Raw genomic sequence first — 27,518 nt, forward strand, 5'->3', positions numbered from 1 at the left:
TTAACTCTGGAGTGGACCAGAGGTTAGAGTCTTTAGAAGTGAGGAAGATGAGGAACAGTCAAAGGAGACAGCTTCAGCCTGGGAAGTAGGAAGAAAGACAGGTGAGAGGTTATCCTGAAGCCAAATGAGGAAAGTGTTGTTATCAACTGTGTTAAATACTAAACAGTTAAGAGGAGGGCTGAGAAATAACCATTTATTTAGCAATGTGGAAGTTATTGGTAATCTTGGTAAGAATAGTTTCCGGAGGCAATGGGAATAAAAATCTGTTTGGAGAGGTTGCTTTTCCAACAGTAAAACAGTCCTAAACCCTGATGAGGTGGTATTTAGGTAAAAATATGTAACTCTAGATAAATGTCTGGGATAGGAGAAGATTTAAGATGTTTAAGTACTGTTATAGCAACTGGTTTGATTAATTGCTCATTTAGAGTAATATTCAAAAGTGTGCTTTGAAATCTTTAAGGTACCCTAAACCACTGATTCTTAGTTCCTGAATTTTTATTTCTTTTTCTTTTTTTTTTTTTAAAGATTTTATTTATTTATTTGACAGAGAGAGATCACAAGTAGGCAGAGAGGCAGGCAGAGAGAGAGGAAGGGAAGCAGGCTTCCCGCTGAGCAGTGAGCCTGATGCGGACTCGATCCCAGGACTCCGGGATCATGACCCGAGCCGAAGGCAGCGGCTTAACCCACTGAGCCACCCAGGCGCCCCCTGAATTTTTATTTCATGCCTTTAGGGTTTTCAAATCATCCTTAGCAGTTATGATAAAAAAGAAGAAATGTAAGGGTTGGTTAGGAACCATCAGGCTCTCAGCTACTCTTCTTTCCTAGGTTACAAGTATTTAGAGACACTTTAAATACTAATTGGTTGTCAAAGGGGACTGTGAGAAACTCCTCATACTTACCTATTCCTTAGTGGAAGTTTTCCATCTTTGTAGCATACTCAACCTGATGATCTCGTACAAACAACCAAAAATAGATAAGTTATGCTTAGATACAACTTAATCGGGCTTTATGGAACACCTCTTTTTCTTCATTTATTTATTTAAAAAATATCTATCAAATACTTGCATAAATGTTTGGTTCTGTTGTAGCTACTGGAGATGCAATGCATTAAAGTTTCTGCCTGACTGGAGCTTATGTTCTAGTTGGAATGAAGTAGCAGATTGAGACCAAAACTTGTTGGTGGTCTGAGACTAGTACCGGTTGTCTTAAAATTGTGTGATCATATGGGAATCACAAAGAAATAAAATTGTAGGAAATAGATTAACATAGAACACTATGCCGCTGTTAAACATTGACACAAATTACTTTATTTCCATTAGAATTTAAGCTACATTAGTTTCCATGGATAGATACAAAGTTTATCACTTAAGATATATTATACTGTAAATAACAGTAGCAATATCTAACAGCTGCCTAAACAGTAAAGACTCTAAATTGTTTCATGTAAATAGAAACAAGGAAATAGGTGGTTCAGAGCTAGTTTGGTAGCTTGGTAATATTTATTAGACCCAGGTTTTCCCCCACTTTAACTCTGTTATCCTCAGTATTGTTTTTTCAGTTTCTCTGTGTAGCTTCATGGTTGTAGGATGACTGCCTTAATTCTAAGCAGCACAACTAACTGCATTCAAAAACAGGAAATGGAGGGCGAAATATTTTTCTAATGGGAAGGCTCGGTTGTTTTAAAGGGGGGGTGTGTGGGAATAATTCCCAGAAAAGTCTCCTAAACAGTGCTTCATGAACTTTAGGAGTAATTGTAAGACTGACCTAGGGAACTTGTTAAAATGTAAATTCCACTGACAGAGATTCTGAAATCTGTAGGTTTTTAGTGGGGTCTGTGAATTTGTATCACTAATGCACTTGCATTTGATGCTGATGCTGTGAATTTGAGTAGCACTGCCTCATTTCAGAGAGGGTCATATTGCTTGCTGCCCCTCACCCCAGGCATGTCTGGGAACGTGATTACCTGGCAAAGAGAATATGATAGCCATAGTTGGCTTCAGCTGGTCATGAGTCATCTCTTGGGGTTGGGCACATTACCATCCTGAACAAATGTAAATTCTGATTAATGAGGAAGAAGGGGGAGCGCCTTCCTCATTAGGAAGCCATCCTGGGTGGCTCAGTGGGTTAAAGCCTCTGCCTTTGGCTCGGGTCATGATCCCAGGGTCCTGGGATCGAGCCCTGCATCAGCTCTCTGCTCAGCGGGGAGCCTGCTTCCCCCTCTCTATCCTCTCTGCCTGCCTCTCTGCCTACTTATGATCTCTTTCTGTGTCAAATAAATAAATAAAAAAAAATGAGGAAGAAGGGAAAAATGGCTGTGGGATTGACAACTAAGCATCTAGCACTTTTTTTTTTTTTTTAAAGATTTTTTATTTATTTATTTGACAGAGAGAAATCACAAGTAGGCAGAGAAGCAGGCAGAGAGAGAGGAGGAAGCAGGCTCCCTGCTGAGCAGAAAGCCCGATGTGGGGCTCGAACCCAGGACCTGGGATCATGACCTGAGCTGAAGGCAGCGGCCCAACCCACTGAGCCACCCAGGCGCCCAGCACTTTTTTTTTTTTTTAAGATTTTATTTTTATTTATTTGTCAGAGAGAGAGAGGGAGAGAGAGTGAGCACAGGCAGACAGAATGGCAGGCAGAGGCAGAGGGAGAAGCAGGCTCCCTGCCCAGCAAGGAGCCTGATATGGGTGGGACTGGATCCCAGAACGCTGGGATCATGACCTGAGCAGAAGGCAGCTGCTTAACCAACTGAGCCACCCAGGCGTCCCTAGCACTTTTGCTATTATAAAAGTTTCAGTGAATATCCATGCTTCAAAGAAAAGGTAGGTATAGTTAAAAATTTTATAGATATTTCTAAATTACTCTCTAAAGAATTGGAATCAATTTATATTCCTATCAGCAATCTGTATAGTACTTCTTTCCACTCCTTATTAGATATGTTACCTACTTGGATAGGCAAAAAAATGTTATCACATTATAGATTTGTTTATTATTTTTAAAATAGGCTCCATGCCCAGCATGGAGCCCCCAATGCAGGGTTTGAACTCATGACCCTGAGATCAAGACCTGAGCTGATATCAAGAGTCAGATGCTTAAATTACTGAGCTACCCAGGCGTCCCACATTATAGATTTAATTTAATTTGCTTTTCATCTCACATCTGTCAGAATGATTAAAATAAAAAACATAAGAAACAGTGGTGTTGGTGAGGTTGTGGAGAAAAAGGAACCCTAATGCACTGTCATTGAAAATGCAAACTGGTGCAGCCACTGTGGAAAGCAGTATGGTGATTCCTCAAAAAATTAAAAATAGAGGGGCACCTGGCTGGCTTAGTTGGTAGAGCGTGCAACTCTTGATCTCTGGGTCATGAGTTTGAGCCTCACGTTGGGTGTAGGGATTATTTAAAAAAGAAAAAAGTTAAACATTTATGATCCAGTAATCATGCTACTCTAAGTATTTACCTAAAAAATACAAAAACACTTGATTAAAAGGTATACATGCTTCCCTATGTGTATAGCAGGATTATTTACAATAGTTAAATTATGGTAGCAGCCCAAGTGTCCATCAATAAATGAGTGGATAAAGAAGATGTGATTATGTATATTGTGTATATACACATATACATACAATATAGAATATTATTCACCTATAAAAAATGAAATCTTGCCATTTGCATCAGCCTGATGGATTAGAGGGTATAACACTAAGTGAAATAAGTCAGAGAAAGACAAATACCATATGACTTCACTCCTGTGAAATTTAAGAAATAAAACAAATGAGCAAAGAAAAAAAAAGAGACAAGCCAAGAAATAGACTCTTAACCAACGAGAACAAACTGGTGGTTACCAGAGGGGAGGTGGATGGGGGAGATGAGTGAAATAGCTGATGGGGATTAAGGAGGGCACTGGTGATGAGCAGTGGGTGATAAGTGCAATTGTTGATTTGCTGTATTGTGCACCTGAAACTAATACAACATTGTATGTTAACTATACTAAAATTAAAATGAAATTAAAATTAAAAACTTTAATCATATAAAAAACTTTACATTGCTCTTTTTGAGTGAGGGTGAAGATCTTATCTATGTAAAAACAATTTATATTTGCTTTTCTGTAAACTGGTTGCTCATGTTAGAGTTTGGTTTTTATTCATTGATTAATTGCTTTTTTCGCTTAGGAATTTGTAGGAGCCATTTATATAATGAAATCAGTGTATGTGTTGCAAATGTCTTTTCCCAGTTTGTTGGTCTTTTAAACCTGGTTTGCTTATTTGTTTTGTTATGAAGCACAGTGTGATCATAACAGGCTTGTAAGTTCTCTTTTTGCCAAGCTTTATGGATCTAGATCTTAAATAATGATGTAATATGCATACTTACTAAAAATTTTGTAAATGATGCCAAAACTGGGAGTGTTATCTAATAGGTTGCATTAAAGAAAATCAAGGCAATGTAAGCAAGATGAGGTATGAAAGTGACGAGATAGGTGTGATTGAAATTTAAAGTCTTTCTCTTTAACAGAAATGATCTGGCCCAAAATAATTTTTTCATTTGGAGCCACGATAGTCTAAGGTAGTTAATGGTATGATTTGGCTGTGAAAAGAGGTAACATTGACGCACTGATGACTATTTATAGATGTACAGTGCTAAACTAAGCTATATAGTTCTAAATTAAGAGACGTAGTAGTCCCTTTGTTCTTGTACTGTCAGATTATATCCGAGTATTGTGTCCAGTTATGGATTTTACACTTCAGTGGGACAGTGATAATCTAAATTTTTCAGATGAATGTGATTAGAATACTGAGAGAGCTCTAGGCACCATATTTAATGAAGAACAATTAAAGAATCAGGAGCTGTTTTGCTACAGAAGATAATACTTGGAAACTTAACTATATTTGAAGGATTATGTTAAGCAAGAGGAAGCAGACTTATCTTTATTGCTCCAGAGGACAGACAGTGGGTAGAAACTATGTTGGAGATGAATTTCTTTTTTTTTTTTTTTTTTTTTTAAGATTTTATTTATTTATTTGACAGACAGAGATCACAAGTAGGCAGAGAGGCAGGCAGAGAGAGAGAGAGGAGGAAGCAGGCTCCCCACGGAGCAGAGAGCCCGATGCGGGGCTCGATCCCAGGACCCTGGGATCATGACCTGAGCCGAAGGCAGAGGCTTTAACCCACTGAGCCATCCAGGTGCCCCTGGAGATGAATTTCATCCCACTGTGGAGAACTTTTGCACAGTAAGACATGTCCCACAGTGGAATTGACAAAATTATGAGGTCTCTGTCATTAGAGATATTCAAGTATTCAAGTATTGGCTGGATGATTGTCTTCTGGAGATCTAGGTGTTCTGCAGTTTGGACTACATGATCTTTCTTGTCTGTCCCAGCTCTTAAGATTTTCTAATCTCAAGTAGACTCTCTCCTTTGTGCTAATATTGGTAACAGTGAAAAAGGTATTGAAAACTCTTGTTGACTTTAGTTCCTTTTTTTTTTTTTTTTTGAAGATTTTATTTATTTGACAGAGAGAGAGAGGGAACACAAGCATGGTGGGTGGGAGAGGGAGGAAACAGGCTCCCTGCTGAGCAGGGAGCCCAACTGGGGGCTGGATCCCAGCACCCTGGAGTCATGACCTAAGCCAAAGGCAGCCGCTTAACAACTGAGCCACCCAGGCGCCCCGACTTTAGTTCCTCAATAACTAAAGAAAAATCATGAAATGTTTTCCAACCAGCAAGAGAATACAATGCCAAAAAAGGTAGTTTTTAAAAAGTGTATAAAGCAGAAAACTAGAATGCTATGTCTGTATATGGATTATTTTTATATTTTTGACAGCATTTCTTTTTGAAAAAAATTATTTTTATTTTTTCAGATTTTATTCATTTGAGAGAGGGAGGGAGAGAGCATAGGCAGGGAGGGAGGGGCAGAGGGTGAGGGAGAAACAGGCTCCCCTCTGAGCAGAGCACGTGGGGCTTGAAACCAGATCCTAGAACGCTGAGATCATACCTGAGCTGAAGGCAGACACTTAACTGACTGAGCCACCCAGGTGCCCCTTTACAGCATTTCTTAAGGCTAGTCTGTCTGACTGCCTGCCTGCTGGCCTGTTTGCCTGTCTCCCTTCCTTCCTCTCCCCTCGCCTTCCCTTCCCTTCCTCTTTCCCTTTCCCTTTCCTGTTTTGTTTTGCTTTTGCTTTTGTTTTGTTTTCTTGTTCTGCAGTTCATTTGCTATATTGGTGTAGGTGATTTAACTGTAGATTGTGAGATAAAAGTAGGAAAGGAGTTCTTTGCTTTCCCTCCCAGGAGTCCCAGTTGTGTTATGGATGCTTATAAATTTTCCTAAATAGCTTTCTGTTGGGCAAGCTGTGGTAACTACATGTGTGTGGGTCTGAAACTGGAGATTGGCATACAAACATTCTAGAGTCCTGGGAATTTCTTGGACTTGTGGTCAGCTCCTGAGAGCAGCTTTGTTGTCCAGATGTTCAGGAAAGTGGTTGGTAGAAACTTGCTTGAAGACTGATAAAGCTGGGGGAAGGTATAGCTCCACAAAGAGGCACAGCATTACTTTCCTCTGGCTTTTCTGTGATAGAATGAGTAGGATGCTGCTCCATTTAGGCACCAAGAGGTGTGGGGCCTGTGCTGTTACTCAAAAGCCTCAAACCTGGCAACCCCCTTCCTGCGCCTTAAGATTAGTGTTTCAAGAGCATAATTTAGGACATGTTCTTAAGGATTGTTAGAGAGTTTATAATTTTATACTACATAATGGAAAGTAAAGGTTGCCATAGTGTAGAAGAAGACAGAGATTTAGTTCTCTGCTACTTGCTGTGCAATGGAAAAATTAATGATGAGATTTAATTTTCTCATCTGCTCTCGGGGGCAGTATCTGTCTTTCAGAGTTGTATATACTGGAAATAATTTACCCTAAGGTTAATGCCTGGCATAAAAATGGCATGAAATTATTATTTTTTAAAGATTTTATTTTTTAAAGTCATCTCTGCAACCAATGTGGGGCTCAGACTCACAGCTCTGAGATCAAGAGTCACTTGCTCCACTGACTGATCCAGCCAGGTGCCTCAGATGATATAAATTTTTTTTTAAGTAGAGGTTTTCACTTTTATTTATTTTGTTATTTATTGTGTATTTATTTATTTATTTGAGAGAGAGAGCACAGAGGGAGAGTGAAAGGGAGAAACAGATATGGTGCTGAACAGAGAGCCCCACTCAGGGCCTGAGCCGGAGGCAGACACTTGACCAGCTGAGCCACACAGATGCCCCGTGACATATAATTATTACAAATTATTATTAGTAGCAACTATTCTGACAACAGAACTTAATTTTTTGGGTCTTCTGTTTATACATGTTCAGCAACGTAAACTGGGAGATGGTATCAACAAATCCATTTGTTTCTTTAAGTTTTATAAATATACAGTGGAATTAACTACTTGTGTGTGGGTTTTTCCACACCACAACCAGTTCTCCAATTCTGTGACACTAGTCCTACATTTGAATTCAATTCTGACACTGTGTACCTGGAGTTAAAAGTCAGATCCTACAAGTTAAAAGGGCTCAGTTCCACAAGACTGCCCCCACTGTAGACAACAGTTGCAAGTCCTGGGCCACCTGTACTTCTTCTCCAACTTTGTAAAAAATTCTGGTCCCTCCTTAGATTCAGTAATTTGCTGGGATGACTCAGAACTTGGGAAAAGCACTTTACCTGTGTTTACAGGCTTATTATAAAGAATGCAATTCAGAAACAGCCAGGTGGGGAGATGTGTAGGGCAAGTGTGGGGAGCTTCCTTGCCCTCTCTCTGCATCTCTGCCCTCTCTCTGAATGTTCACTCGTTCAGAAGCTCTTCAAACCCTGTTGTTGAGGGGTTTTTGAGAAGGTTCTGTTTCCTAGGAATGATGGGTTAATAAATAAATCATAGGCATTGGTAGTTAACTTATTTGCCAGCCTCTCCCTTTCCCCATATTGAGGGGTGGGGCCTGAAAGTTTTAACCCTCAAATCCTGTGGTTTGTCTCTCTGACAACCAGTTCCCATCTTGAGCTATGTAGGAGTCCACCAAAAGTCACCTCATTAGCATAAACTGCAGTGTGGTTGAAAGACTTGTTATGAATAACAAAAGGCACACTCCTATCACTCATGAAATTCCAAGGGTTTTAGGAGATCTTTGCCTGGAATGAGGGACAAAATCCAAACACAGTTGACCCTCAGAAAACATGGGTGTAAACTTAATGTAGGTCTGTTTACACATGGGTGGTTTTTTTTGTGTGTGTGTTTGATAAAAACATTATAGTACTATAAATGTGTTTTTTCTTATCATTTTCTTAGTATTTCCTTTTCTCTAGCTTACTTTGTCTTGAGAATACAGTATATAGGGGCACCTGGGTGGCTCAGTGGGTTAAGCCTCTGTCTTCAGCTCAGGTCATGATCTCAGGGTCCTGGTTTAGAGCCCTGCATTGGGCTCTCTGCTCAGCAGGGAGCCTGCTCCCCCCCCCCACCCCTGCATGCCTCTCTGCCTACTTGTGATCTCTGTCTGTCAAATAAATAAAATCTTAAAAAAAAAAAAAGAATACAGTATATAATGTATATAACGTACACAAGTTGTGTTAATCACAGTTTATATTGTTGGTAAGACTTCCAGTCAACAGTAGGCTATTAGTAGTTAAGTTCTTAAGGAGTCAAAAGTTATATGCAGATTTTTGACTCTGCAGGTTGTTGGCGCCTCTAACCCCCTCGTTGTTCAAGAGTCAACTGTAACTAGATAATGTTTTTTAGAACAGAGGGCTAAATTTCAGAACATTAGTATTGAATTCCCTCTGGGTCATTGATATGTTTCTTTATTGGGCCATGGTGCCACCGTTTTGATTCTTGGTAATGTAAATAATATTTGTTTTGAGATCTTTAGATGAAAGGTGCCATTGAAACACCTAAATGCTGTATTTCTGAGTGGTCTTTATCAAATTCCAGTATTGTTTCTTTTTCTGCCTAGACTTTTGTCTTCAGATGGCTGTACTCTAATCCTGTGACAGAGCTAATTCTTCAGTGTGATGTGACAAAAACAGATCATTTTTCCAACAGGAATAAGGCTCATTTTTCTTAAACTATTAGGTCATGAGATTTGGGTAGAGATGTTTTTGATGGTCTTATTCTTTTTAATGATAAACAACAATCAGGACAGGAAAGGTAATTTGTGCAAAATTTTAAGTTCTTTACTACTTTAAAGTTTTTTTTTTCCTTCTTTACCTCCTTATTTTAACATGCTTTTTAGAGATGTAGACACTGCTTTGTCCTAATACAGAAATTTCCTTAGAATATAAGCCTTAATGTAGACTACTTTTTCTCTTTTTCTCCTTTTTCTTTTTTTTTTTAAAGATTTTATTTATTTGACAGAGAGAGATCATAAGTAAGCAGAGAGGCAGGCAGAGAGAAGGGGGGGAAGCAGAATCCCTGCTGAGCAGAGAGTCCGATGCTCGATCCCAGAACCCTGAGATCATGACCTGAGCTGAAGGCAGAGGCTTAACCCATTGAGCCACCCAGGCACCCCTAGACTACTTTTTCTAAAGATTTATTTGAGAGAGCAAGCAAGCATGTGAATGCAGTGGGGGTGGGGGCTGGTCAGATGGAGAGAAACTCAAGCAGATTCCCCACAGAACGGGAGCCTGATGTGGGGCTGGATCCTACAACCCTGAGATTATGACCCCAGCCAAAATCAAGAGGTGGATGTTCAACCGACTAAGCCGCCGAGGTGCCCCAGCCTTAATTGATGTTTTATTTTTTTTAAGATTTTATTTATTTATTTGACAGACACATCACAAGTAGGCAGAGAGGCAGGCAGAGAGAGACAGGAGGAGGAGGCAGGCTCCCTGCTGAGCAGAGAGCCCGATGCGGGACTCTATCCCAGGACCCTGAGATCATGACCTGAGCCGAAGGCAGAGGCTTTAACCACTGAGCCACCCAGGCGCCCCTTAATTGATGTTTTAAATGTGTTTGAAGATCCATGGAAAGTATCTTGGTAAGCAGGAGTGGGCACTGGTCTAACTCCTAGCAGAGTTCTTCATCATATTAGGCACTTAATAAATACTTTTTCTAGAAGTTAGAAGCCTTGGTTCTAACCTTTGTTTCCAACTACCTGTGTGACCTAATTAGAGTCTCATTTCTCATCTTTAAATTTTTAAGAATCCCTTCTAGCTCTGATTCAGTGACTCAGTTCATTCCTGGCCTTACTTTAAAAAATTTACTTTAAGTATGGCCTTTAGGTCTGTTTCTTGAAAACAAGCATACACAGAGTCAGTCACCAGATAAGCTGAATTGGAAAGTTGAAATAACCCACCCCACAACAACTGAAGTCACTCCTGTGAGTTCAGTTATTTTCCTTGGCTCTATGTTTTTCCTTTACTCTGGGAGAGTTACTTTGGGTTTTCTACACATATTAGGATGGGACTAGGTATTTATCAACTAATAGCTTTCTTAACATCTACCCAAAGAGGATGGAATGGGAGTTTCATAGAATGATTATTTTTCCTGTCATATATATCCCTAAATAGTGCGATGTGCCATATTGTTTGGATTAAACTGTTTTTAAAAAGAAAATTGTTTTCTTAAGATAGGTTTAGAAAATTTGGCCTGGGTGGCTCAGATGGTTAAGCTGCTGCCTTCGGCTCAGGTCACGATCCCAGGGTCTTGGGATGGAGTCCTGCATTGGGCTCCCTGCTTAGCAGGGGAATCTGCCTCTCCATCTCCCACTCCCCTACTTGTGCTTTCTCTCTTACTGAAATAAATAAAATCTTTATTTAAAAAAAAAAGGCTGGCCAGTTGACTAACCTTTTAAGAGTTTCCCCTATGTTAATGATAGAGAAGATTAGCATGGATCCTGCACAAGGGTGACATGCAAATTGGTGAAGTGTTCCATATTTTTAGAGACTCAGGGTTCAGCTCAGCCCATGTCTGTCTTTCCCACCTTCTTGAATAAAATAATTTACAAAGAAAAAAATGTTTTTCCTTAGGTTTTATGTCATATTTTGGCAAAGAATGTAAATACACTGAAGAAGTGTACAGTATTATGATTGTCAAACTTCTAATACGATTTTAGAGTTTAATATTTTTTTTACTTTGCAGAAATAATGGTTTCTTTTACAGTGTTTTAACAGTTAAGATTTTTTTTTTTGAGATTTTATTTATTTATTTGTGAGAAGGAGAGCGAGCACAAGCAGGGGGAGCAGCAGGAAGAGGGAGAGGCAGGCTCCCTGCTCAGCAGGGAGTCTAATGTGTGACTCCATCCCAGGGTCATCGGATCGTGACCTGAGCTGAGGGCAGCTGTTTCACTGACTGAGCCACCTAGGTGTCCCTAAGCTTTTCTTTCTTATGGTCCTAAAATAAGGTGACAGACTTGGCAGTTTAAAATAAAATAAATTTAGGTTTAAGATAGTCTAATATCTGTTAGTAAAATTAAAATCAAGATAATATATTTTATTTCTGGTATATGGCACTGTGGAAGCAAAGGAGGGCTGGGAAGCCAAAAATCTAAGATACAGATTCAGAGCCACCATTGATTTAGTAAGTATTCATTGCATGCCAACTGTGTACTCAGTATTGATATGACATATCTCTTCAAGAAGCTTACTTCCCAATGTAGATAGAGGAAAACATAGTTAACTTTTTTTTTTTTTTTTTTTTTTAAGATTTTATGTATTTATTTGACACAGAGAGGTAGGCAGAGGGAGAGGGAGAAGCAGACTCCTTGCTGAACAGGGAGCTGATGTGGGACTTGATCTCAGGACCCCGAGATTATGACCTGAATTGAAGGCAGATGCTTAACTGACTGAACCATCCAGGCACCCCCATAGTTAACTTTTGAAGGCCATTAATTTGTATTATAGGAATTCAAAGAAGGTAGAGAATAGGTGAGTGCTGAAGTGGTTAGAAGGATATGATCTGCGGCTTCTATTTGGATAAATGTTGGAAAAAAGGGTTAGATAACACTGCAGGTATGGAAAATAACATGAATAAAAGCATGGAGACAAGTTAGTCTTATATTTTGTATCTCTACATTTATGAGACTAGCCTAACCTATTTGTTGATCTTTTGAAATTAGTTTTTAGATAAAGGCAGTTTGAGATAGGGAGGATGGATTTCTCTGGGTGGGACTAAAACAAAGGAAATGGGGAGACTTGATTTCATAGAATGAACTGGAGAGGGAAGAGACTTGCATAGTTGAGGACGATTTGGAAGTATCATGTTGTAATCATGGAATAAGAAGAAAAAAGTATCCAAAAATAACTTATATTGTCCTAGTGTGTGAATAAACATCTGTAAACATTATCTATTGATAAAGAGTGCTCTCCTAAAACATAAGTTTTTTCAAAAGTTTTAATCCAAAACTTTAAAAATTCAGTGACAGACCATTACTTTATATTAATTTGCCAATGGTTAATATTGAATAAAACCAGCATATGAATTTTGTATGTTTATGGTAAATAATGCCAAGTGTATTGGATTTCTGATCTGGCCTGGATTTGTAAGCCCAGAATTTTTTTTGTAGCAAATAGTAAAAATACAGCTGTGGGCCTTTGTATGCTATTAGGAAGCAAATGAGAGATGAAGACTGGAAGCCCAAGGTGTTTTTATTTCAGATTCAGAATCTAGGTTTAAGAATTAGTGGGGCAAAAATCAGAGTATAGGGGCGCCTGGGTGGCTCAGTCAGTTAGGCATCTGCCTTTGGCTTAGGTCATGATCCCAGGGTCCTGGGATAGAGTCCCAGGTCGAGCTCCCTGCTCAGCAGGGGGTCTGTTTCTCCCTCTCCCTCTCCCCTTGTTTGTACTCGCTCTCTCTCTCAAATAAATAAATAAAATCTTTAAAAAAAAGTCAGGGTATAAGGGCCCCAGAATAGTGGGTGTATTTTATTTTGATCTGCCTCTCTTGTTCTGCTGTTAAGAACATGAAAGTCAGTAATGGGTTTCTGATAGCTCTGATTGCTGATGTAGCTTCATATGAATGACTCCCAAATCTGCATCTTCAGCCTACACTCCCTACTGGTTCCTGAAACTTAGTGCCTTCTACCAAATTCACTGACATTTTGTCAAGATCTCTTTGCATTCCTGTATACTAATACCACCTCTAGTTTTACTTATCTTGATTAATGGTTCATTGTTCACTTAGCCAACTAGTCCGTAAAACTTGGGTTATCTTCAGTTTCTTTCTGTTCTTGCTCTTTATGTTGACCAACAGATGTGTATTTTACTTTTGAAATGTTTCTTCTTTTTTTTTTTTTTAAAGATTTTATTTATTTGACAGACGGAGATCACAAGTAGGCAGAGAGACAGGCAGAGAGAGGAGGAAGCAGGCTCCCTGCTGAGCAGAGAGCCCGACGCGGGGCTCGATCCCAGAACCCTGGGATCATGACCTGAGCCGAAGGCAGAGGCTTTAACCCGCTGAGCCACCCAGGCGCCCCGAAATGTTTCTTCTTTATTGAAACTTTAGGATGTACATTGGTTCACTCATTTATTCTTTCATTTATTCTGGCACATTTATCGAGCACCTAATATATGCTAGGCACTGTATGAGGTATTTGGGACATAGTCATAAATAAGATAGATCAGTTTCTTGCCCTTATAGAGTTTATAATCCAGGCTTTCATCATTTCCCCTGCATCCCATTTGAATTATTGTGAAAGTCATTCTTATTTTTTCTGGTTATAAATATAATACACACTTATTTTAAGAAGTGCAAGGATTATAGAAATGTATGACACTGAAAGTAGGAGACTGCCTCTGTTCTCATCCACCAGAGATAGTGCTGATAAAAATTTGCATTTCTCTAGGTTTTTTTAAAACCTAGAGCCACAACTTTTCAACACATCTGTCTTTATGTCATTTCCTGTTTATGTATTCTAGCTGCTACCTGATACCTTGTTAAAAAGTGGAGTCGACTGTCTTTAGAAAACCTCTCTGTTTTTCTGTCATCCACAGAATGAAGTCTAAACACCTTAGCACTGAGATTATAGCCTGTTTATTTTTGGTCCCCATCTACCTTTCTTGTTTCTCCAGAAACTGTCCCAAAAGTGGCCCTTCTTACAAGTGTAAATAAAAGGTACCAAGTGTCCCCCGTGTGACAAATAATACTCTGAATAGGGGAGGCAGGTTGATCTAAGTACAGTGATAGTTTATTCAATTCTGGTCTGTGTGCTTGCCCTCTTCTACTCACCTTGGTTACAGCAGAATAAAAAACTAGAGCAGTATTCTTTTTAAATTTATTTTAAGTAATCTATCCACCCATTTTGGGGCTTGAACTCTTGACTCTGAGGTCAAGAGCTGTATGCTCCACTGACTGAGCCAGCCAGGCATCCCTATAGGGTGGGACAGAGTATTTTAAAAAATTAACGCAGGAAAGTTTAAAGAAGTTGAAGCAATCTGAAATTCTATCCCACAGGAATGATTATCATTAAAGTTTCTGTAAATATCCTTCCTTACATGTCCCTTTGAAAATATACGCACGTACGGGTATATGAATGTAACACAATTTTACATAAACAGGATAATATTGTAATGCTGTTTTTTTGTTTTTGTTGTTGTTGTTTTTTTTTTTTTTTTTTGCCTCAGACATAAGTTTTGGAGACTTTTATGTTAATAAGAGACCAATGTTTAAAAAAGTATATTTCAAGAGTGAGAATCCTGAGCTTCTAGAGCAAATGTTATTGCTTGGGAGAGTAAGAAGCTGGTCTGACTTCTTTGACCCTCCAGATTAGAGTAGATATTGCTTCTCTGGGCTTCATTGGCACCTTGGCTGTCCCGTCATAATCCTTACCATAATCTGTTTTGTCTGCTTACCTAAACCAAAGTCCCTTGTATCTGTATCTTTGTTTTCCTTAGGCTGATACAGTGCCTGACATCTAGTAGGCAGTTCAGTATTTGCTGATCGGATAAATGACTGTATGAAAGTCTTTGGTGAACTAAGATGGTATGCTATGAAGAACTTGATGCATATATTCTTTAAAACCATCCTTCTCTGTTTGCCTTGATTATTTATGTACCAAATAACCTTTTGATACTAATCCCAAGGGGATTTTATAGCTGAGAAAAGAAGGTACTGACTATAACTTGGATGACAGCTATAATTCTGATAATTAATTTGTAATTCTGGTTATAAATTAGAATATTAGTGCCATGAGACAGTTGGGCATGAGAATTTGGATAATATGAACTATTTTTCCCCCTGAGTGTAATTAACACTTTAGGTAAGATAGTATGCTGCTTCTAACTGGGCAGAGGTCTAGGTGTGGTATGGTGGATGGAAGGCTGGATTCAGCTTTGACTCTGCCACTTCTTAGCTGTGAAATCTTAGGGCAAGTCTCTTAACTATTTTTGGATTTAGTTCCTTTATTTATTAAATAAATAGTTGGCTGCTCAGATCTAGTCCTATGCCAAAATTTTATAACTGAAATAAAAGCCATTTCAGTCCGTTGAAGCCTAACCTGTCCACTCTTTACTTTCTCACGCTAGACATGTAAATGGCCAAAACTTAAGGCAGGAGAATATGGTGCTTAGAACTCCCATGGACAAACTGCAGAATGAAGCACAAGGTCGTATCGTGATAGTTTTTAGAGGGAGTATGGACCCGAGAACTTCTTTTGCATTCTTTGTATTATTTCATAACCAGTTCTAGATAAAAATAATTTTCTCTTGGGGTGCCTGGCTAGCTCATTTGGTAGAATATGTGGCTCTTGATCTTAGGGTCTTTAGTTCGAGCCCAACATTGGGCATAGAATTTACTTAAATAATTTTCTTTTTGGAGAATAAGGATATGGCATTTGGAGATGTTGAGTATGTTGATTTAACTAGGATTGGTTCTGCCCTCTTGTCTTTTCTCTCTCTCAGAAGAGTCTCAAGATTCAGTGTCATTGTCGTTGAAGCACAAAGGTTAGATTGATGATAGAACAGAGTTGGGAGACCTCTTTTTCTTCTTGATTTTGAGATACCAGAGAAGATTGCTTTTACTTATCTCTGCTTGATTCTTTTTACTAAAAGAAGATGAAAATCTGACTCTTACTACATCATATGCTTTGGGATAATGAGATAATTCTGTGGAATACTATTTTTTTAAGTTCCATTTTTAAAACTGTATAATTTCCAGTAAATGCACACGTCTAAGAGGTATACATAGCTCAGTGAATTTTTGCATATGCATGTAGATGTATATATATATATATATATATATAATTATAAACACCAGTCTGATTAAGATGTAGAATATTTTCCTTCCCTCAAAGTTCTTTATGCTCTTTCTGGTCAATATCCTTTTTTAAACAATTTGAGTGTTATATTACTCATTTTTAAGAAGCCAGTATGACAAATCTTGACATCCTTTATGTTTCATCAGTAATTTGAGTCTTGAACCCTATTCTAAGGTCTGATCTATAGAGAGTAAGGTCTTTAGTCTTTAGAAATAGATAAGGCACAATTGTGTTAAAATGTTTTTCTAATAAAATCTTTTGATCCATAGTGAATGGGAAGTGGTTACATTGATAAGGTGGCAGTGTTGTTTCCCAGCATTTTCTTTTCTTTTTCTTTTTCTTTTTTTTTTTAAGATTTTATTTATTTATTTGACAGACAGAGATCACAAGTAGGTAGAGAGGCAGGCAGAGAGAGAGAGGAGGAAGCAGGCTCCCCGTGAAGCAGAGAACCTGATGCAGGGCTCGATCCCAGGACCCTGGGATCATGACCCTAGCCGAAGGCAGAGGCTTTAACCCACTGAGCCACCCAGGCGCCCCAGCATTTTTTTCTTTCCGTGTAGACATGTTTCTAGAAGTTTTTGGGGTGTTTGAAAGTAAATTTATTTGGAAAGTTGTATGCAGGTAGGCGAAGAGGAAGGTGTTTAGCCAAATGAATGATGAGCTTTTTCCAGGTCTGTGAGATCTGTTGTTCCTCTACCTGTGCTATTGTGTAACCCTGTGAACAAGGCCTAACCTCATTTTTAAACATCTAATATTTATTCACCTTTTTGTCTGAGACACTTGTGTATGAATCTTTTTAAAGTTTTGCGGTGCTACTTTAGTCTGCACTTCATACTTCAGCTGTTTACTATGTAATTTTATTTACTAATTTATTTATCTGTTTCTTTTAGGAGTTTTAGATTTATGGAAAAGTGAAGCAAAGATAATATACAGAGTTTCTATACCAAGTACCTATTTCCCTTTCTTAACATTTTGTTTTATTAGCTTCATTGAGGTATATTTCACATACCTTAGAATTTACTCATTTAAAATGTACACGGCAGTGGTTTTTATTATATTCAGAGTTGTACAACCATTTCCTGAGTATTTGCATTACCCCAAAAAGAAACTCTGTACATATTTAGCAGTCTTTTCCCATTTTCGCCCCCTGTCTTAGCCTTAGGTAAACTAACCGCTTTCTGTCTCCATGGATTTGCCTATTCTGGACATTCATATAAATCAACTTAAATAAAATGTGGTCTTTTGTGATTGGCTCTTTTCACTTAGCATGTTTTCATAGTGTGGCCATTCTGTAGTATGTGTCAGTTCTTTTTTATTGCCAAATAAGAGTCCATTTTATGGATATACCATATTTTATTTATGTATTAGTGAATAGACATTTTGATTGACTCCCTTTTTTGCTATATGAATAGTGCTGCTGTGAACATTTGTATACAAGTTTTTATGTGGACTATCAGAAAAAATCTTAAATTTGAAGTATGCCTATCAATAAGAGTCTTTTTTCCCTTCCTCAACAAATAAATTGGAAACAAGGAGGTAATCAGGCATAACAGAGGGTAACTTGGGGTTTGTATTTTTTAATCCTTTTCTTCTTTTCCTCAGCCCCTTGATCTCCACAAATGCTTGCAGGCGTTGAAACATGAGAACATTAAACCAAAAATATTTTTTTGATCCTGACTACTAAAAACATTTTCTTTTTATAAAAGCATATGTGAAATGAGAGATTACTTTTAAATGATTCTTAAAGTCCTGTGATTCTTATATTTACTCTAAATTTTTATTATACCTTGAGGCTGTTAATGATTTGCTGAAATATGGAGGATGCTGGTCGAAAAATTATAATGTCAGCATTGTAAAACTTATCACCATTTAGAGAGGCAGCTATGGTCGAGTAGATGAGAGGTTTAAATTCCAGCTCTTCTACTTGCTGGTTGTGTGACCTTCAACATATCACTTAAGCCTCATTTTCCTTATCTGTAAAATGTGAAGTAACAGCAAGGATCTCACAGGATTGTTGTAAGGATCAAATGAGATAATGTGTTAAGAAGGAGGGGCGCCTGGGTGGCTCAGTGGGTTAGAGCCGCTGCCTTCAGCTCGGGTCATGATCCCAGGGTCCTGGGATCGAGCCCCGCGTGGGGCTCTCTGCTCAGCAGGGAGCCTGCTTCCCTTCCTCTCTCTCTCTGCCTGCCTCTCTGTCTACTTGTGATCTCTGTCTGTCAAATAAATAAATAAAATCTTAAAAAAAAAAAAAAAGGAATTTGAGGGGGGCGCCTGGGTGGCTCAGTATGTTAAGCCTCTGCCTTCGGCTCAGGTCATGGTCTCAGGGTTCTGGGATCCGGCCCCACATTGGGTTCTCTGCTCAGCAGAGAGTCTGCTCCCCCCCCCCCCCCCCCCCCCGTCTCTGCCTGCCTCTCTGCCTACTTGTGATCTCTGTCAAATAAATAAAATCTTAAAAAAAAAAGAAGGAATTTGAAACTACAGTGTGGTATACAAATATGAGGTGATGCTATAAAAAGAGGTCTCTAAATCTGTAAAGAATAGTAGTTGCATATTATTGTGTTTTGTCTTCAATTTACTGATTCTTCCAGGTTCTTGTAAATTTGTAATTAGGCTTGATTGGTGATTTCCTTTTCTTACCAAATTGAGAAAAAAAAAAATGGAGTAGCAAGAACTCCCACCAAAGAAGTTAAGGTTGTTGTGCCCAGGGTAATGAGAAACACCTGCTGTAGCATTCCTAGCAGGAGCTAAGATGCTGCTGCACCTGTCTATGTAGGTGCCCAGCATTTCCTAAAGTAATTATTTTTATTTTAAAAAATATTTTATTTATTAGAGAGCAAAGTTAGAATGAGTGGGGGTCAGGGGAGAGGGAGAAGCAGGTGCTGAGCAAGGAGCCCAATGTGGGGCTTGATCCCAGGACCTTGGGAACATAACCTGAGCTGAAAGGCAAATGCCTAACTGGGCCACCCATTGGTGCCCCTAAAATAATTTTTACTAAAGATTTATTTATTTGAGAGAAAGAGTGTGTGCGCGTGACTGAGTGAACATGGAAAGGGGCAGAGTGAGAGGGAGAGAGAAACTTTAGCTTGGAGCCTACACAGGCTGGATTTCAAGAACCTGAGATCGTGACCCCAGACGGCTATTCAACTGACTGCACTCCCCAGGGGCTCCCAGTTTTTTGTTTTGTTTTTAGTTAATACTTACGTTGTACTCATTCTGCATGTTAACTTTAAAAAGAAAACTCAGTTATTTTACCACCAAAAATGGACTTATTTGGGAATAGCAGAGAATCTCAACTCCTTTATAGAGGGACGGGAAAAAGTGAGAGGGCTGTTAAAAACAAGAAGTCCATTGGAGTAGAAAGTCCAGTGGGAGTTCAAAGTGTAGTGGCTTTTTATTGGCTGGGTTGTCACAGTCTCTCATTGGCTTAATAAATAATTATTTATTATTATCCTCTGCAGGAGAAAAACCTGCTGGGATAGTAATGGGCTTGCAAGGTACCTCTTCCTCTTGGGTGTGCAATTGACTACCATGGTAGGCCATGAGAGCTCCCCCTACTGGCCTCCTGACTCCAATTTAATGAGGTTTCCCTTTATTAACGTTCATACATACCAGACCATGTTAAAAGTATTTTACATTTAATCTTCATAATGATTTTGTGAGGGTAGGTACTAAGGTAACCTGTGAGGAAACTGAAGGTTAGCAAATTAGTTGGTGCTGCAGTACTTTGAAACTTCCTTTTGGGTAGTGCTCAGGCTTACATTCTTAGCACATCTTTGCCAAAATTACTGCTATTAGCTTTCAGCGATATGTTAATTGTAAATATTATATTTAATTGCCTCTAGAAATACCCGACAGATTTTGGGGTAAGTAAAGTCTAGGAGTACTGTTTTTGTCCAACTCTGTTAGAAAAATTAGGAATAAATGAAAGGTGTTCGTTATGTGCACTGGAGCTATTTCCTAAATCCATTGCTTTGTCAATTAAAAAAAGAAATTTTACTTGACAGCACACACATGAGCAGGGGGAGGGACAGAAGGAGAGTCAGGCTCTGTGTCAGGACCCTGAGATCATGACCAGAGCCGAAGTTAGATGCTTAACCAACTGAGCCACCGCAGACTCCTCCTCCAGCCCCACTTTGTCAGTTTTAAAGGAATGCTTTTTTTACATTTTAATTTTTTTGAAATTGTGTGCATTTAATATGGTATTATTGCTTCTTGAAAAACGGTTACTCAAGTAAGTTGTGCTTTTTAATCAGTTAACAAGGTCTAGGATCAAAATGCAGTAATGTTTAGTCCATTTGACGTTATTTTTTAGTTAACACCCACTGTCAGTGTGCCATTCTTCGCCTCTATGCATAGACTTTCCATGTTAGGTGCTGACAGCCCGATGTTGTGTTAACCGGCTAGGAATGGAGTTGCTGTGGTTTTGAGACTTAACTTTGCACCTCCCTATCTTTTTTAAACATCTTGTAAGAATATCTTAATGACTCAGACACAGAAGTACCTCATTGCCATGTTTTGCCTTACTAGCTGCTGCTTATTTAGTGAATCAACTAGTTGAATGGGGAAAGTTACCAAATAATTTCACTGGAGACAGGGCCAGAGTTAAAACTTTAAAGTTCCAAGGGCACTTAATGTTTATTGCATGAATTTAAAACATTGTTTTATTTTGGGAAACTACCTCCATACGGTCCTTATCCCTGTTCCCTGACTACCAGTAATCAATTCTCCATCTTTGTAGTTTTGTTGTTTTGAGGATGCTGTATAAATGGAAGTCATATAATATTTTGAGATTGGCTTTTTTATTTGCTAAGCATGATGCACTTGAGATCTATCCAAGTTGTTACATGTATCAATATCATTTGCTTCTCCCTTTTCATTACTGAGAGTATTCCATGATATGGATTTACCAGAGTTTTTTTAAACATTCACTTATTCAGAGACATTCATATTTCCAGTTTACGGTATTATCAATAATGCTGCTGTGAACATTCATATACACGTTTTTATGTGAATATATGTTTTCATTTCCTGGGATAAATGCCAAGGAGAGAGATTTTAGGTATGATAACTGCATGTCTAATTTTATAAGAAACTGCCAAACTTTTCCATAATGGCTGCACCATTTTACATTCCTACCAGCAGTGTAATGAGACGACTAATACTTTTTCATTGCTTGTTCATTCTTTTTCTATCAAAAAAGTGGTAATGCCCAAAATTTAAGAAAAATCATGCATTGATGATGTATCAATTATGCATTGATATAGTTGTTTTTAACAGAATGTACACTTTCTCTCAGGAGAATAAAATCATAGTTCTAGATTGTTTGCTTTGACAGTTTTTTATTGACCTTTTTTGAAGAGATTAAAAATTTGGAGAATGAGGAAGGTTTGTTACTAAATTTTCATGCTAAGTCATTTGGCCATTTTGGAATCTTAATAACTAGTGTTTCTTTAGCTCTCATAATTTTTTTTTAAAGATTTTATTTATTTATTTGACAGAGATCACAGGTATGCAGAGAGGCAGGCAGAGAGAGAGAGGAGGAAGCAGGCTCTCTGCTTAGCAGAGAGCCTGATGCAGGGCTCGATCCTAGGACCCTGGGATCATGGACCTGAGCCAAAGGCAGAGGCTTTAACCCACTGAGCCACCCAGGTGCCCCTAGCTCTCATAATTTCTTGATAGATGTTTATCTTTTCCTAAATTGTTAATAATTTCTGATACTGTAGACTCTGCTTATAACAAGGTATCTTCATTTGCTTTTTGTTTTGTCATGAATTATAATACCCACTGTTTTTATGACCTAGAATTGTTGAAACACCATAGGAACTGTTTTGCTTACCATCAAAATAAGCAAGCCCCCTGAGTAACCATCTCCATACCCGGGCTTTACTCAGTCACTGTGAAATAGCGTGGGGTTTTTTTAGGCCAAGGAAGCTATCCAAGAATTTTGTGAATAAGGGTAGGAATTGACCTTGCCAGAATTCATGGGGAAGATGTCTGTCTTCTTGTTTTGTATGGTGGAAAAGGGTTTTTCATCCAAACATTGCCTTGCATCCTTCTGCTTTTCTCACTGAACATTTTTTTAAGTGTCTAGAGGTTTTAACTTAAGTGTTAATTTTTAGTAGACTTTTATTTTCAGTGATTTGTCTTGAGATAAGTTGAGTAAGAGGCTCAGATTCAAGATAAACTAGAGATTTTCGTTGCTTTGGGAATTGACAATGAAATGTAAAAAAAATCAGTGATTTTGTTATGAAAACTGATCAAACCATTTAGATTGCTGTATTTTATTCAATTGAGTTTGACTTTTTGATGGTTTTCTCATTTAAATAGGAAGTCAGTAGAAGAAGACTCTTATAAATAAACTTCATTATTCCTTCTAACGGTACCTTGCTAAAGGAAATTAAATATAGTAAGGATTATGGTTGTGGGAACATGATCTGTATTGAATGTTTTGTGATTGTTGGCAACTGAACTTTGACTTAGCCTAGACCCTGTTCAGTGGTTCTTGAACTTTGTTCATATTTTTGTTCATTTGTGCTGTATGGTTTTATTGAACTACCCAGCCATTGGGGATAAAATGTGTAACACAACCTAATGTGATACCATCCCCTAGGGAACCTATAGTTCGATGGAGGAGATAAGTATTAATACTAAATTAAAAGCTAAATTAAAACTGTGATAGTGGGATAAATGATGATATTAATGAAATTTGACCAGATTAGAAACTGCATCCAAGAAATATTTGTGCTATGATTTAAAGGAAGAATAGATGTTAACTTGGCAAAGAGAGGAGGGATGGTTGTCCAGGAAACAATAAGAGTAGATGCAAAGGTCCTGTGGTAGAAGGGAAAATGGCAAAATGAGGGCTCTTAATTAAGGCTACCATGGCCTGAGAACCAAGAGCCAGAGGGAGAAGGAACATGCTTCAAGTTGGAGAGTTAAGCCTGCCCATGCAGGTTTTTATAGATGATGTTGAGAAGTTTTTGCCTTTATTCTAAGAAGAAGAATGAGGAACCATTAAAGGGTTTTAAACAATAAAGGAAGGGGTCATACATGCTTTTGATGAGAACATTTTTTACTGCAAGGGAATGGATTGAAGGGGTACCAGAGTGGATGCAGGCTATTGCTTAGGAAGTTTTCTAGTTTGGGTGAGAGGTGATGTTAGCTTACTTAGCAAGAGTGGTATTGGTTGAAAGGATAGAAAGGAATTCATTGAATAATATTTAGGAGACAGCAGAATTTGGTGATGGGTAGAATATGAAGGGGGAGAGTGAGGACTCAGAGGTTTCTGGCTTAAGCAACTTAGTGCCTTTCATTGAGAAAAGGAGTACTGAAAGAGGTTAAGTTTTTTTTTTAGAGGAAGGTCATGAGTTAGGTGTTAGATGTATAGAACTTGAAGTACCTTACGGTGATAGCTAAAAGATACCTTAGTGAAGGAGAGAACTCATAGCTTAGATTTATATTGTGTTTAGTTTGTATTATTTCGTTCTTAAGATACATGTGTGGAAATTGCTTTTCCATATAGGTATGCTTACGGGTACTTTTCTTATCCTTTATAATTTTATAGGTTTATAAGGTTATATACTGCAGTTTTAACCAAGGAATAGGTATTGGATGATTACTTGTTGGATGAATGATTGAATCAGTAATTTTAGTGCTTTCCAGAAATATTGTTCTCCTCATATTTCCTGTGTGTGGACAGATAATTAAGGCTATGTTTTAAACTGATATTTGCAGTTAATTAATACTATATTCCCCATCCCCAACAATGTCTTCCCCTTCAATAAGCCTTCTGTTTTTATACTAGAATTTTATAAAGTGTGAAGGTGCAAATTACCTCATTGCTCAGAAGCATGTTGTCTAATGGAATCAACATAAACTATTATTTGACTTTGTGTTATATTCTCTATGCTAGCTCATTTTATAATGCGATGAAGTAGCATCTCAATATTTTCTTACTCTTTTGATCATTAAAAAGATTAAGTATATTGGGGGGGCGCCTGGATGGCTCAGTTGCTTAAATGCCCAACTCTTGATTTCCACTCAGGTCATGATCTCAGTGTTGTGAGATCGAGCCCTGCTTCAGGCTCTGCACTCAGTGGGAGTCTGCTTGAGATTCTCTCTCTCTCTCTCCCTGTGCTTGTGCGCACATGTGCATGTTCTCTTTCTTTCTCTAAATGAATAAATAAATCTTAAATTAAAAAGACATTAAATATACTGAATTTGTTGTATTTTCTTTTATAGCTAATTTGCCTCCATTTCAACTGAGCGGATTTTTTTTTGGACAGAATTTATAGGACAGTCTTTTTCTACTCACCCTGCTGGGAGTTTGATCCACTCAACTGACAGCTTTATTTCTTTTTCCTCAAAAGCCAGAACTAGCCCTATAGGAAGGAAAGGAACATATGCTGGAGCCAAGGGCTGGTGCTACCTAGGCCTGTGGGAGTGCATATTTAGAATCTTTGCAATTAGTTGGCCTGGATCTGTCAAAATAGGTTTGGTTGGCTCCAGCTGTGCAGTGGTTTATATGCTTCTGAGTAGTGACCTGGGAATGGATGCATAATGAATATAGTTTGGAAAATTGTTGCTTAGGTTGCTCTGGGAGGGGTCAAAACAAAACAAAACAAAACAACCCCGAGAAACCCCACTGTTGGTCAGGTCTTAGGTTCACTCGTTTAATTTTCTGTGAATGCTATCTAGTGATTGAACTTTTGCTTCATCTCAGCAGCAAATGCCAGTATTCTAGATGCAGGTTATTTCATGAATGTACTCCGTGTTATAGGAAGACAAAATGGGAAATTAAGTATCTGTATTTTAGCTCTGGCCTAAGCAGATATTGTTAACATGTGTGTTGGATATAAACTAGGCTTTCCTTTGGTTTTAGGGACTAAGATATTACAGTGTCTTACATTTTTAAGGCACTCAAACATTTGTAACTTTAGTTGCTTTGTAAGAAAGGATATACAAAAGAGTAAGACATTACATATTTGAACAGTGTAGGTAGAAGAACGTGAATTGAGGAGGTAGTAGATCCTTTTACATTTTTTTCTTTAAGGGTTTAGACTTTGTTACAGATTTTGCACCTATCTTTAATGAAAAAAATACAGACATTTCAGTAGATACCAGTAGTCTTGAAATGTTACCTAATCTGAGTGTTAATTAGAGTAGAATTTACAGTTCTGCAATAAATGTAGTTCTTTCTAATGTGCTTGTGTGTATGTCTATATACATTTTCATATATGTGTATGTATGTATATATGTGTATATTAAATACAATCCTTCCTAAATCTTACTCTGCTAAATTTAATTTATGATCATGATATGGTATATCTTCATCAGTAGTTAAAAAAAAAAAAGTAATACCAGCTAACACTTAGTGTTTGGTTATTTTGTGCCAGGCACTGTGTAGAGTGCTTTCCATAGAGTCTTTTATGCCTCACAATAACTCTATGGAATGAGAAATATTTTAATCCACACCTTAGAGATAAATTAAGTAATTTGCTCAAGGACCCATAATTAGTAGGTGAGTGAGCCATAATAGCAGAAGTATTGCATGTTTAAAATTCTACTTCATTTGGGGGTGCCTGGGTTCACTTAGTCAAGTGTTTGACTTCAGCACAGGTCTTGAGGTCAGGGTCCTGGGATTGATCCCCTCATGGGGCTCCCCACTCAGCAGGGAGTCTGCTTGTCTGTCTTCCTCTGCGTCTCCCCCTGCTTGTGCTCCTTCTCAAATAAAAATCTTTAAAAAAATTATTCATTTAAGAAATACTGAAAATTTTTGCATAAAGATATACTTTCAGTATACCATTTTGTTTCAGCTTTGAAAAAATTTATATCTTTAGAATTGTTGAGGATCATGCAAAGTAAATTATTTAGAGCTACAGAAAATCTATTTTGTTTTATATCTTAATGTTTCATTTGCTCATTATTGAGGGGAATTACAGGGATATAAGTATTTCCAGATTAGTAAAGTTTACCTCTTGAAAAGTATAATTTTGAAAGAAATTAGCTGTTCTAGAACAATAATTTTTCTAAAATGTGTGTTCCTTTTTAGCCTTGTAGGAAAAATTTTTTTCACCCTTTTAAAGATAGTATTCTATGTATAATGGAATCTGTTCTTGTTAACTCAGGGCTTTCATTAGGACCATCAATTAATTTATAATGCAATACTTTCTTCCTTCTCCTTTGCTCCAAGTTCTCTTATTATTTGTATGCACTGCTTATAATCCTCCCTTTATTAAAATAAATAAACTTGTCAGAATTGTATATAAATCAAGAGTTAAATAGACCTCTCCTGTAAAGAAACATGCAGTCTATTAGATTCTGGGAGAAAAAAGACACTGTTAATATTGCCGCTATAATTGGGTACTTCCTAGATGGCTGACATGATTTTTATGTATTATTTCTTTTAATCCTTACAACAGCCATATGAAGTTGATATTATTATCCCATTGTTATAGAAAATGAGACTGAGGCTTAGTCAAGACTCCCTTTGCTGGTAGTTATTGAAACTAATACTCAAATTTAGGACTGTTTTATTCAATGCCTAGATTCTTATTTCCTATTCCGTACTGCTTGCATTTTTTTTCCTTCTTGTCTCACAGCTCTGGGCTCACTGTTGAGTATGTAGGTGTTCAAAACTAGTGTTTCTTTCTTTCTTTCTTTTTTTTTTTTATAAAGATTTTATTTATTTGAGGGCGAGAGAGAGCGTCAGAGGGGAGAGGGGCTGAGGGAGAGGGACAAGCAGATTGCGCTGAGCACAGAGCCTGACTCATGAGACACCGCAATCCTGAGATCATGATAAGTCTGTTGCTTGACCTACTGAGCCACCCAGATGCCCCCAAACTAATGTTTATCACTTCATTACATTTGTTTTATAGTTTTTTTTTTTAATTTGATAGGGAGAGAGAGATCACAAGTAGGCAGAGAGGCAGGCGAGGGTGGGGTGGGAAGCAGGCTTCCTGCTGAGCAAAGAGCCTGATGCAGGGCTCGATCCCAGGACCCTGAGATCGTGACCTGAGCCGAAGGCAGAGGCTTAACCCACTGAGCCACCCAGGTGCCCCTTGTTTTGTAGTTTTAATGAAGTACAGTTAACATGCAGTGTATTATGCATATTTAAATTGTTTAATGAGTTTTCATGTATGTATATGCTTTTTTTTTTTAAGATATATTTTTATTTGAGAGAGAGTGAGCACAGGGGAAGGAATAGTGGGGGAGGGAGAGAGTGTCCCAAACAGACTCCATGCTGAGCCCAGAGCCCCACTCGAGGCTCAGTTTCATGACCCTGAGATCATGACCTGAGGTAAAACCAGGA

General features: G+C 38.1%; 1 protein-coding gene and 1 pseudogene across 3 annotated transcripts in view; both read left to right on the plus strand.

The window, feature by feature from the left end:
• The window catches only part of TMCC1 (transmembrane and coiled-coil domain family 1), a 263,955-nt gene that overhangs the window by 14,681 nt on the left and 221,756 nt on the right, over positions 1–27,518 (plus strand). The window lies entirely within an intron of this gene.
• Positions 10,801–10,897, plus strand: LOC125089889 (uncharacterized; annotated as a pseudogene).

Source organism: Lutra lutra, chromosome 1 (assembly GCF_902655055.1).
Source record: "Lutra lutra chromosome 1, mLutLut1.2, whole genome shotgun sequence".
Lineage (NCBI taxonomy): Eukaryota > Metazoa > Chordata > Mammalia > Carnivora > Mustelidae > Lutra > Lutra lutra.